Genomic DNA, 11,947 nt, shown 5'->3' with positions numbered 1-11,947 from the left:
AGGGCAGGGCTCATCATCAGGAGTAGTTGACCAACAAACAACTGATCCCGCAGTTTTGTGTGTGTGCTTTTATTTCATTACAGATGTTTTTGTTTCTGTTGTTGTATATTTGTATGTTGTCCTTTCTTCTCTATGTTTGGGGGCTTTTTGGTGCATTGGTTTTTTGTTGATTTTTAAAGAAAGAACTAAAAGTTGGGTGGATAGAGAGGAAGAGAGTATCTGGATGGACTTGAGGAAGAGGAAGAATATCATCAAAATATATTTAATTTAAAAACGTTTTAAGTAATAAAAATAGAAAAATTTAAAAAGATGCCTACAAACAATATCATGCTAAACAGAGAAAAACATAGTAGGATTTCATTAATGTCAGGAACTGTGGAAAGGTGCAGAAATGTGTCCATTCTCTCCTTTCCTGTAAAACATTGTCCTTGAAAGTTCCCTTCTGGGGTTCATCACAATTATGTGTAGAGTAACACAGATCACGTTTCCGCAGGAGGAGCAATGGCCCAAGCTGACTACTGTTCTGCCAAATCGTGAGTGGCCCAAAGCTGAAGTTTGGGGCCATTACAAGATGGCTGGTGGAAGGCCTAAGGGGAGAAAGGCTAACATGTCCCAGGGAGAGGAATGCTCCCAGGAGTGGATTTTCTCCCCCTTACAATTTCAGATGGAGATGGAGGTTGCAGGACAAAGGCTCCTGCTTATCTGGATAATGGCCACCCTCACATCAGCAGCAGAAACCCAGAAGGAGAAGCTCAACCCCCACTAACCACAGAGGGTCACCTGGATGGCCCTCAATTCTGACAATGGAGAGATCCTCAACTCCACATCTAAGGAGGCAGTGCCTCAGACCTGGTGGCCAGACCTGGAATTCGACCTGTGTGACCTGGCTTGAGGATCATGGAATGTGGGTGATTGGGCACAGGGTATAGAGGGGTGCCTCAAGTGCAGGGGAGAAAAGCACGGGAGTGCCCTACCCTCTGTGGGGAGCCAATCCAAGCCCGAATGATGAAGCATAACTGTTTGTTAAACATCTTCCTTTACATCTGCCCAGGAAGCAATAGTACAGGACAACAAGTCAGGCAATATGGAGGGGCAGAGGCCTTCTACTGATCCTCCTGGGGATGTCAAAAGTCAGGTACAGCTAGTTACATCCAACACTCAAGCCGTGTTTGGGTGGAAGTGGTCCCCTTGCCCAGGCTGAACTCAAACCCCATCTATGGAAGACAGAAGAGAAAGAGCGAAGTAATTGGAAAGGGGGCTATATTTAGCGGCTTAGGCTCTAGAGAGAGCCCACTGGGCTCACTTTCCTACTCCTCCCAGGGAATTTCACATGCTTAACTGATAAGTCCAAGCAGGAGAGGGGGAACACATCAATGTGGCATAACTATTTCCAGGTGCATAACTCCACTTAGTGGTTAAGGCTAGAGGTAGAAGGAGCCTTCTGGCTATGGGAACAGACAGGGCTCACCCCCTGAATATATGGTCCATTACTCCTAGCTATGGCAGATAGGTGTGCTCTGGTTACACTTCTCCCCCATGTCCTCTATTGGACAGATGATGAAGTGTCCTTAAGGCTAAACCATCATCAGAAAAGAGAGCCCCTAACTACTGTTACTGTAACAAACCTCAGTGGGCTTGGGGCCAAGGGCACTGCTCTGGAAGCTACTTCTCTGGTACTACAGGACAAGGAATTAAAAGAACTAAGGATACAAATAGGTTTCAGCCTAGATAAGGTAGAGGTTAGCCTAAAGTATTTACAAAAGACTTTAGACTCCCTAGCTAGAGTGGCTTTACAAAATAGGCTCAGGCTAGATTAGTTGCAGCTTGAAAAGCCTGGGTTATGCAAGGCTTTGGGGATCAATGTTGATTTTATGCAGACAATTCCAGCGAGATCACAAAAGAATTAGATAGCTTGTGTAAGGACACTGATAGATACTATACACAGGACAAGGGTTGGGTTGGTATGAAATATGGTTTTCAATATCTCCCTGGCTGACCACCCTGATACCTACTTTACTGGGGCTGCTCCTCATTTTAATATGATCCTGATACTTGGACCTTGTGTCCTTAATAGAATAGTTACCTTTGTAAGAAAACAGATAAATGCGGTACAACTTAGGACTTTGAGGGTCCATTAATTACAACCACCTGCAGGACAGCAAACTGTATTCCTTTGGCACCTCACCCCTAGTTTCTTAAACAACTACCTCAAAATGCAAATGGGGTTCACAAGGAGAGGGGGGATATGTCATTCCCCCTTCTGTGGGGTAGGCATCACCCTCCTTGAAGGTGACCTGAACTGGCACCCCAAAATGTGCTATGACTGATCTAAACAAACTAAAAAGGCGGAGATGTGGAGGAGCACAGGTCATGTCCATGCAAGAGGGGAAGTGGCCCAAAGCTGACTGGCACCATTACAAGATGGCTCTGGAAGGAAGCTACAGAGGCCAGGCTTCAAGTGTTTACTAAGAAAAACAACTGGCTGCCCAGACTCACAGCAGATGAGGCCATCACAGTAGCAGACCGTGCCCAAGAGGGGATAGGACACTCGATACATCACAGGAACACCTTTAACTTTATTGGGTAGTATTTTCCCGTCCTGCAGTTTTTCACTTTAAGAGGACTCCACTGTTACACAATAAAGGATATCTTGCCTGACTTGACCCCCAAGTGACACCTGATCATCTCCAGCTTTCAGGGAAGCCACAGGACAGGCCTACAGTGCACTGTACCCTTTCTGACCTCAACCACAGAGCCCCTCAATAATTATGAAAGATTGTAGGTTTGGATTCAGGGAGAACACTGAGGCATATTGTTCTTTGGAAGTAAGAGATTAGAATTATTAAGGCCATAGAAAGACAGATAGGAACATAAAGTAGGTCTGAGACATGATATTAATCACAAAGCAGAGAGTGGTTCCTTCTTATAGCCAGCAGAGGAAGAAGGAATGTTCCATGCAATGTGGCTGATGAGTAGTCACACTTGTAGCTAGGCTGTCACTTTTTCCTCAGTGGCAGGAGAACTGAAAGTGATCTTATTGTAGGCAATCAATGCACGACTTTTAGTATGGAAGAAGAGGGTAGGAAAGAGGGGTGCATTTAGCTACTGTTTTGCCATCACACAGAATACACTATTCATAGCCCTAACCAGCTTGGAGCCTAGTAGTCTAGACTCTTTCTACAGCTACAGATGGGAGTGGATGAAGCAGGACCTGATCTGTGCTGTAAGATTATGATAACTTCTTTAGAATCTTTGACAATGGCAATGTCTCAATCGCCTTTTCTCTTATTACTGTTGTTATTCTTTTAATGATGCAATAAATCTGATTAGTACTGTCTAAATAATGCACATTGTTGAGCCATCTGGTGTATGGCCAACCTAAGAGGGGGTCAAAGGCCTAAAGAAAACTGATTCTCATTCCCCTAACTGTCATCAACAGTCAATAAGTCCTCAGTTAGTGATGTCCCTAGCTCATGTGCCCCTGCCCATTCCTTGTGGGAGGATTGACTGCCTAGATCTTGGGAAGTCAACCACAACTACAAAGATCTCATCAATGACATACTCATGCCATGTTCACAAGACAGTGTATCACAATGATCCTCCCTATCATCTGGCACTGACAATCTTCCTGGCCCCTCTTCTATAATGTTCCCAGAGCCTTACTGAGAGGGAGTGTGATATAAAGGACCCATTTATGGCTAAATACTCCATAGACATGTCATTTCGAACAGTTGTGAGACTCCAAATTACCTCAGTCAACTACAGGAAGAAGCTTCCTTGATGCAGACTGAGAGCTACACTAAAGTAATGATATCAACATACATATTCAGATGCCACCTTGATATTATGCTCATTTCACAGAATAGTCTCCTGTTAGGCCTATGATTTCCTTAGTCATGGGTTCTTGGTTAGGTTGACTGTACTACCCATGGGATAGCCTTGATGCTAACAAGAAAGTGGCCAGTTATCTCCATAACATTCATGCAATAATGCACCTGTGAGCACGTTTTTATAGGCCCATCATTGTTTTAACTTGCATGGTTTGCAGTTGGGTATGGCTATAATTGACCTTTCTCTACCAGAAGCTGGCATAGCAATTTCTGGCAGTATGCACTATCAAAGCTAAAGAGCAGGGAGTAAGCTTGTGGTCACTTAATAGATTGATCTTTTCATGTACTGTGTTCAAAGAGGTGATGCTCCCTCAATAGGGTTTTACTATCGAGTTCTGAGTATATGCAGCCATCCAGAGGTCACTTCTAGAACATCTGCACCACCTCATTCTGTCCCCAGACTTCCTATTTAACCTTCTAATGACTTTCATAGGCATGACATCACCATCGCTGCATACACTGCCAACACCTTCATACTTCAGAACCAAATTCTAGCCTACCAACATGTTCTACCCTTTGTGTAACAACTCATATGTCCTTTCTGTGATGTGCCCATCACCCCACTATGAAGTAAGACTTCTGTCCTCTTCCAGGGTTGATCTCAGTGGATTCCACCAACATCCCCATGCATTCTTTTTCTTCAAGTCCCCAGATCTAACCTGAATCCCACAGCAGCACCCTGGCCTAGCATGGTCACCCAAGCCTATACAGTCGCCGACATCTAGGCCTCTTCAAGGTATCGCTTCCTTTTCATTAGCCTACTCTGAAACCAAGGCCTGTTCTTCAGACAAGCTCTAGGCTTCAGCCAGGAAAACCCTACCTGAAGCCTCCTATAGGGCCATTATGAGCAGCGTCTACCACCCACTTTGTACCCAGAGTTCTCATGTCGTCCTCCAGCAGCTAGACTGGTCAGTACCCCTGACCTCCCCATAATGCCTGTTCTGAGGCCCACCAGATCTAAGCATGGATTCCACACCCAGAATCATGGTCTACTCTTGCTAGCAATTTCTGTACAGCAGACAACTTCGAGGCTTCACCAGGGTCACACATCTCTTCTACTAGCATAGTCTAACCACCCCAGCCTGGGTCAGTGACAAGCTCCAAGCTTAACTGAAACCTGCATTCGCAGGATTCACCTCTAGGTCCCTTCTGTGAAGACTCTGCCACCACATGAGGCACCCAGACTTCACATGTAATCATCTAGGGGAAGGCCTGACCTTGACCTCCTCATCCATACCTTTACTGAAACATATCAGATCTAGACCCTATCCAACAACTTTTTCCCCTGCCAAGTTTACCACATCAGATTGTACTGCAGACAAGCTCTTTGCTTTGATTGGGACATGAGCTACCTGCTGCTATGCATAGGCACATTCTGTTCAAGCTCTAATTCACTGCTTGGTATCCAATTGTTCTATAACCTACATCAAGATCTAGCCTGATACTTTCTGTGCGACAACCCCACCTCCTCAGCCCAATCAACCTACTCAAGGCACAGACCCTTTGTATCATCCTCCAAGGTGATTCAGGAGACCCAGTGAGCACTCCTGGATTCCCATCCCAGCCTTTCCCACAACTGACCAGATCTGACCTGGTATGACCACTAGTGGGTCTCATAATATGGGTCACACAGCCCTATCATTTCAGGCTCACCTGCACAGCAGTCAACATCTGTACTCCTTTAATGTCTCATATCCAATGCTCTGGCATTGTCTGACAACCTTGGCTTTGCTGCAGACAAACTGAAGTGTTTAGCCAGGACATGCCCTACCTGCAACCACACACACACACACACACACACACACACACACACACACACACACACACACACACACACACACACACACAAGTCCCTTTGAGGCAGCATTCACAATGCCACTTGTTACCAAGACTCTCCATGAAGTCCTGTAGTATCTAGACAGGTAAGTTGCCCTGACATTATCCAGGACCATTATTATCTTTCTTTCATCATAGAAGATCTAGTACAGATCATAAAACTAGTTCCCTGGCCTAGTTTGCCCCTTACACCCTTCTGGCACAGAAGCCATCACTAGACATTGTCAGGGTAGCAAATGTTTGCATCAGTCTAGTATGATCATGTGAGACTTCACTTTTCCCAACTTCAGGCTTTAGCCAGGATTCACACTACCTGCATCTACCCACAGGTACATTCTAGGCTGCCTCCACCATGCTACTTAGTACCAGACTAAGTACCTCAGCCTCCATAGACTAGCACATCCCCTTCTGTGTGACCATCACTGCTCAGTACACAGATTCCTCACAGTTGTCTCCAAAGGCCTATCCCATATTCTGGGTCTGGCCTAATCTCAAAACCCCTGATTGTTCTTGCAAACAAGCTCTTTGCTGCAGACAGGACCGGTCCTAACTGCAAGCATTAATAGGTCCCTTCTTCCCAGACCTCATAATCCCTTTAGGTACCCAGACTTCCCAAGTCCTCCTCCAGGGACTAGTCTGCTGAGTACCCTTGTTATCCCCTTCAATGCCATTTTCCCAAGATCAGTGCCATGGCATAGTCTGGCCAGGCCTCCCTACACAGCAGCTGCTCCCTAGGCTTCCTAAGGATTCCACATCTTCTGTCCTAGCTTAATCTGACTAACTCACCTGTCTCTACAGCTAAGTTCTCGATTCTTTACAGCTGCTTCCACCATGCTTCAGAATAACCAGGTTCCACACCTCCTTCTGCAGGGTCTATCCCAACCCCTATTATGTGGCCCCCATCAACTGCCTTGTTATCCATACTCTCTGAATCTTCCTCCATTGCCTAGACGGTATCTGACATCCTGTGCCACAACCTAGTCTGACTCCTACACTCTACTTGTGCTGCAGCAAAGCTTTAGGCTTCTGGCAGGACTCACCCTACCAGTAACCACCCAATTTCCTACTGTATTTTTTTCACTATGCCCCTGAGCACCTAGACTTACCATGAACTCTAACAGTTATGCTCTGCTTCCTTCTGTGTGACCCGACTAGTACTAGGTATTTAGACTCCACAGGACTTCATTCACAGCCTAGCCCTTGTTGAGATACAATGACCAGGACCAGCCTAACTACCCGTACCGGTGCTACAGCCATGCTCTAGGCTACATCCTGGATACCATACCTGTGATCACCCACAGACACCCTCTGGGATGCGTCCATCAACTCACTCCACATACACTTGTCTAGGGTATAGTATGCATCCCGCATTCCTTGCTCCAACCTTGATTATACCAAAACCAAAGGAAAGGATTTTACCCACACCTGCCTTACCTGCAACAACCCACATGTTTCCTTCCTCCACTACCTCAGTAGGTACCAAGATTTCCCATGTCCTGGAGAGCAAGGGCAATGAGTTCCCTTGGTGTTCCCAACAAACTTTTCTGTAACCCAATAGATGTAGCCCTTGTCCCAAGTCCTTCTCATATTCCTACTATGTCCACCACCAGTGGCAAATCAGCCAAGGTCTAGGTATCTACCAAATGGGTCATAAGTACAATCTGTTCTCCTTAACCATGTCTCTCATTACACATTTGTGGTTACTCTTCTTGATTATCAACCAACTATATCTGATATTACCTAAAAATCCAAGTCACTGAGCAAACCTGTGAGGGATATTAGTTAATTGGATCTTGAGGTAGGAAGAGGAAACTTAAATCCAGATCACTTGAGGTGGGAAGATTTACCTTTAGTGCTGGCTATAGTTTCGGGTGGCTCCCTAGGAAAAGGACAAGGAAGAAAGAAATTATTACTCTTTTCCTGCTTGCCCATGCTCTTGACTCAATCACATTAGAGCCTACTTCTTTGGGATTTAGATGCTTACTGAAGACCAGCTGAAACAACCAGATTTGTAGAGTGAATAACTACTGGATTCCATTGTTGGACTAGTCAGACCACAGCCTGTAAGCTACTCTAATAAATCCCACACATATTCTATTAGTTCTGTTCTCTAGAGAACCAGGACAATATACCATTCTTCCCATCTTTACATCCAGGGTCCAGCCTGAGCCCTTCTGTGGGGCTGCAATCAAATGACATCGTATGCATACTTCCCAAGTCCTCCTCTGGGGTCAGCTTGGTTGGTTCCCTGAACTTCCCCATTGAAGCCTTTCTCTAACCTGCCTGTTCTACCCAGGTCCTACATCCAGTGTCCTGATCTAGTCTGGCCACCTAGCCTGTGTGATAGCCAATATCTAGGCTTCCACATCTTTGCAATGGCCTAGTCTAACTAAACCTCCTTTGCCTCAGAGAAAGTTTAAACTTCATCCGGGATGGCACTACCTGTAACTTGTCTCATTTCTATTTATATTTGCCTGCACCACTGCAGTTGGTACTCTGAATTCCCATGTCCTCTTCCAGGTTCTAATGTGTATGTTCTAACCTCAACATCCAAGCTTTTCCCCCCTGCTATTAGATCTAGTCTTAATCCCATAACCCGGACCATGGACTAATGTGACTCTCACTGTCAGCAACAGAGGCCAGTAAGCTTTGGCCGGGTCCATATAGTTTACTCATTAGTACTCTGACCAACACTGCCTACACTGAGGCCAAGCTCTAGGACTCTACCAGTACCTGACCTACCTACAACCACCAATAGACCTCTTCAGCACTGTCTCCATCCCCATCCAATGGACACAGACTCCCCATGTTACTATTCTCCATGTTCTATCATGGGTCCCACCTCCCCACCACCATCAATCTCTGTCCAAATATTATTGCTACCCAGCCAAGTTCTAGACCTCAACCATGAAATGCCCTACCTGTAACCATTCACAGTAACTCCTGAAGAAGTATTCTCTGTACCAGCAGGTTTCCACACTTCCCAAGTGCTCCTCTAGGCTCAAGCCTAGTGAGTTTCCTTGACTCCAGAATCCATGACATTCTGAGAACACTCTAGCCATTGTGATGCATCCACTGTCATAGCCTAGTCTGACCATACCCTGACCTCTCAGCAGTTAAGCTCTAGCCTTTGCCTATACCTACTCTAGCTGCAACCACACATGCACATGTTTTGCCCTTTCTCCATCATTACACTTTTCCCCGTAGACATAGCACATCCTCAGTAATCTAGGCTCGTCCTTTACTTGCAACTTCCATGAACACACTTAGTACCCAGACTCCCCAAGTCCTCCTCCTCTGATCAGATCTTGCCAACACAAAAAAACAGTTGAATGAAATAGGGAAATCAATTCAAGATAGGAAAATTGCTAAAGGTCTCTCAATCTGGATTCACTCTTCAAAGAATAAACTCAATAGAGAGCCACAGAGTGAGACACACACAGGAACAACCAAATTAGCAACATCAAAATAGGCAAAAGGAGAAAAAATATAGCAGTTGCTGAAGAAATTCATCAGAGCATAAGGACATATGTTAAAATTTCTTTTTTTTGCTTTTTTATTTTATTTTTTGTTATTCATTTTTTAGTTTAAATTTAGATTAGAAACAAGGTTGCTTCACAAGTCAGTTCCAGGTCCCTCTCCCTTTCCCTCCCCTCTTCTGATGCCCTCCTCCCAACCCAACCATATCCCCTCATTTCCCCAGTGAGGGTGAGGCCCTCCATGGGCGTGTCCATAGCCTGTCATTTCATCCAGGGCAGGGCCCAAACGCTCCTCCAAAATTTCAAGGTGAGAGTGCAACTCACTTTGTTGGATGGGAGTCCAAAGTCCATGTGTATACTCGGGATGAATACTGATCTACTGCCCAAGGATCAATAGATTACCTAGGTCTCCTCACTGACACCCCCAGTCAGGGGGTCTTGATCAGTCCCATGCTGGATTCCCAGACATCAGCCTGGGATTCAAGTGTTAACCCTTGTCAGGTCAGCTGTTTCTGGCGTTAAACCAGTCCAGTCTTAATCCCTTTGGTCATCAGTCCTCCCTCTTTGTTACTGGCTGTCTTGAGTTCAGCTCAGTGCTTAGCGATTGGAGACTGCCTCTTCTTCCATCAGCCATGGAATGAAGGTTCTGTTTCCCAGACTCTCTGGCTATGGAATTGTAGGCTGGCACTCCCCAGATCTATGTCTAAAACCTATATATGAGAGATTATATGCCATGTTTCTCTTTTTGTGACTGCATTAAATGACTCAGGATGGTTTCTTCTAGTGTCATCCATTTGCCTGCAAATCTCATGTTTCCATTGTTTCCTTCTGCTGAATAGTACTCCATTATGTAAATGTACCACATTTTTTCTATCCACTCTTTTGTTTAGGGGCACCTAGGTTGCTTCCAATTTCTGGCTATTACAAATAATGCTGCTATGAACATAGTGGAACAGACATCCTTGTTGTATGAATGGGAATCATTTGGATATATACCTAAAAGTGGAGTTGCTGGGTCTTCTGGTAGGTTTATTCCCATTTTTCTGAGGAATCTCCATACTGATTTCCAAAGTGGCTGAACAAGTTGGCACTCCCACCAGCAATGGAGGAGTGTTCCCCTTTCACCACATCCTCTCCAGCATAAGTTGTCTTTGGTGTTTTTGATTTTAGCCATTCTGACCGGAGTGACATGGTATCTCAGAGTTGTTTTGATTTGCATTTCCCTGATGGCTAAGGATGCTGAGCACTTTCTCAAGTGCCTATCAGCCATTCTAGACTCCTCTATTGAAAACTCTCTATTTAGTTCTGCAGCCCACTTTTTAATTGGATCCTTTGGTGTTTTGGAGCCTTGCTTCTTCAGTTCTTTCTAAATTTTGGAGACCATCCCTCTGACAGATGTAGGGTTAGTGAATAATTTTTCCCATTCTGTGGGCTACCTTTTTGTCTTGCTGACTGTGTCCTTTGCCTTACAGAAGCTTCTCAGTTTCAGAAGGTCCCATTTATTAATTGTTGATCTCACTGTCTGTGCTACTGGTGTTATGTTCAGGAAGCTGTCTCCTGTACCAATTCATTCAAGGGTACCACGCATTTTCTCTTCTAAGAGGTTCAGTGTTGCTGGATTCATGTTGAGGTTTTTGATCCATTTGGACTTAAGTTTTGTGCATGGTGATAAACATGGATCTATCTGCATTCTTCTACATGCCAGCCTCTGGTTATGCCAGCACCATTTGTTGAAGATGCTTTCTTTATTCCATTGTATATTTTTAGCTTCTTTGTCAAAGATCAGATGTTCATACGGGTGTGGGTCAATATCCAGTTTTTCAATTCAATTCCATTGGTCTACCTGTCTATTTTTGTGCCAATACCAAGCTGTTTTCAGGACTATAGCTCTATAATAGAGGTTGAAATCAGGAATGGTGATGCCTCAGGAGGCTGCTTTGTTGAACAGGGTTGTTTTGGCTATCCTGGGCCTTTTGTTTTTCCATACAAAATTGATTATTGTTCTTTCAAGGTCTGTGAAGAATTGTGCTGGGATTTTAATGGGGACTGGATTGAATCTGTAGATTGCTTTTGGCAGGATTGCCATTTTTACTACATTGATCCTACCTATCAAAGAACATGGGAGATCTTTCCATTTTCTGAGGGCTTCTTTAATTTCTTTCTTTAAATATTCAAAGTTCTTGAGATACAGGTCTTTCGCTTGTTTGGTTAGCGTTACCCCAAGGTATTTTATGTTGTTTGTGGCAATTGTAAAGTGTGACATTTCTCTTATTTCTTTCTCAGCCCTTTTATCATCTGTATATAGTAGGGCTACTGATTTTCTTGAGTTTATCCTGTAGCCTGCCACTTTGCTGAAAGTGTTAATCAGCTGTAACATTTCCCTGGTAGAGTTCTTTGGGTAATTTATGTAAACTATCATATCATCTGAAAATAGTGAAAGTTTGACTTCTTCCTGCCGTTCCTCCCAGCCAGGATGGAGTTTCAATATCTAGGAACAAAAGCAGAAATTAACTTTGTCCTCTATTAATTGTCTTGGTAATGGTGTTTTATCACCATTGCTTAAGGAATCCCACAGAAAAGAAGGCAGAAATAATGTAAGAGTCATAGGGGCTCCTACGAACTCATAGAGACTGAAGCAGAATGCACAGTACCTTCACAGGTTGTACCAGGTCTTTGCATTTAAAATGTTTTCCAGATTAGTATTTTTATGTAATACCTGGGTGTGCAAACTCATGATTCTCT

Source organism: Mesocricetus auratus, unplaced genomic scaffold (assembly GCF_017639785.1).
Source record: "Mesocricetus auratus isolate SY011 unplaced genomic scaffold, BCM_Maur_2.0 contig_6584_pilon_obj, whole genome shotgun sequence".
Taxonomy (NCBI): domain Eukaryota; kingdom Metazoa; phylum Chordata; class Mammalia; order Rodentia; family Cricetidae; genus Mesocricetus; species Mesocricetus auratus.
This window is presented reverse-complemented; position numbering follows the sequence as displayed.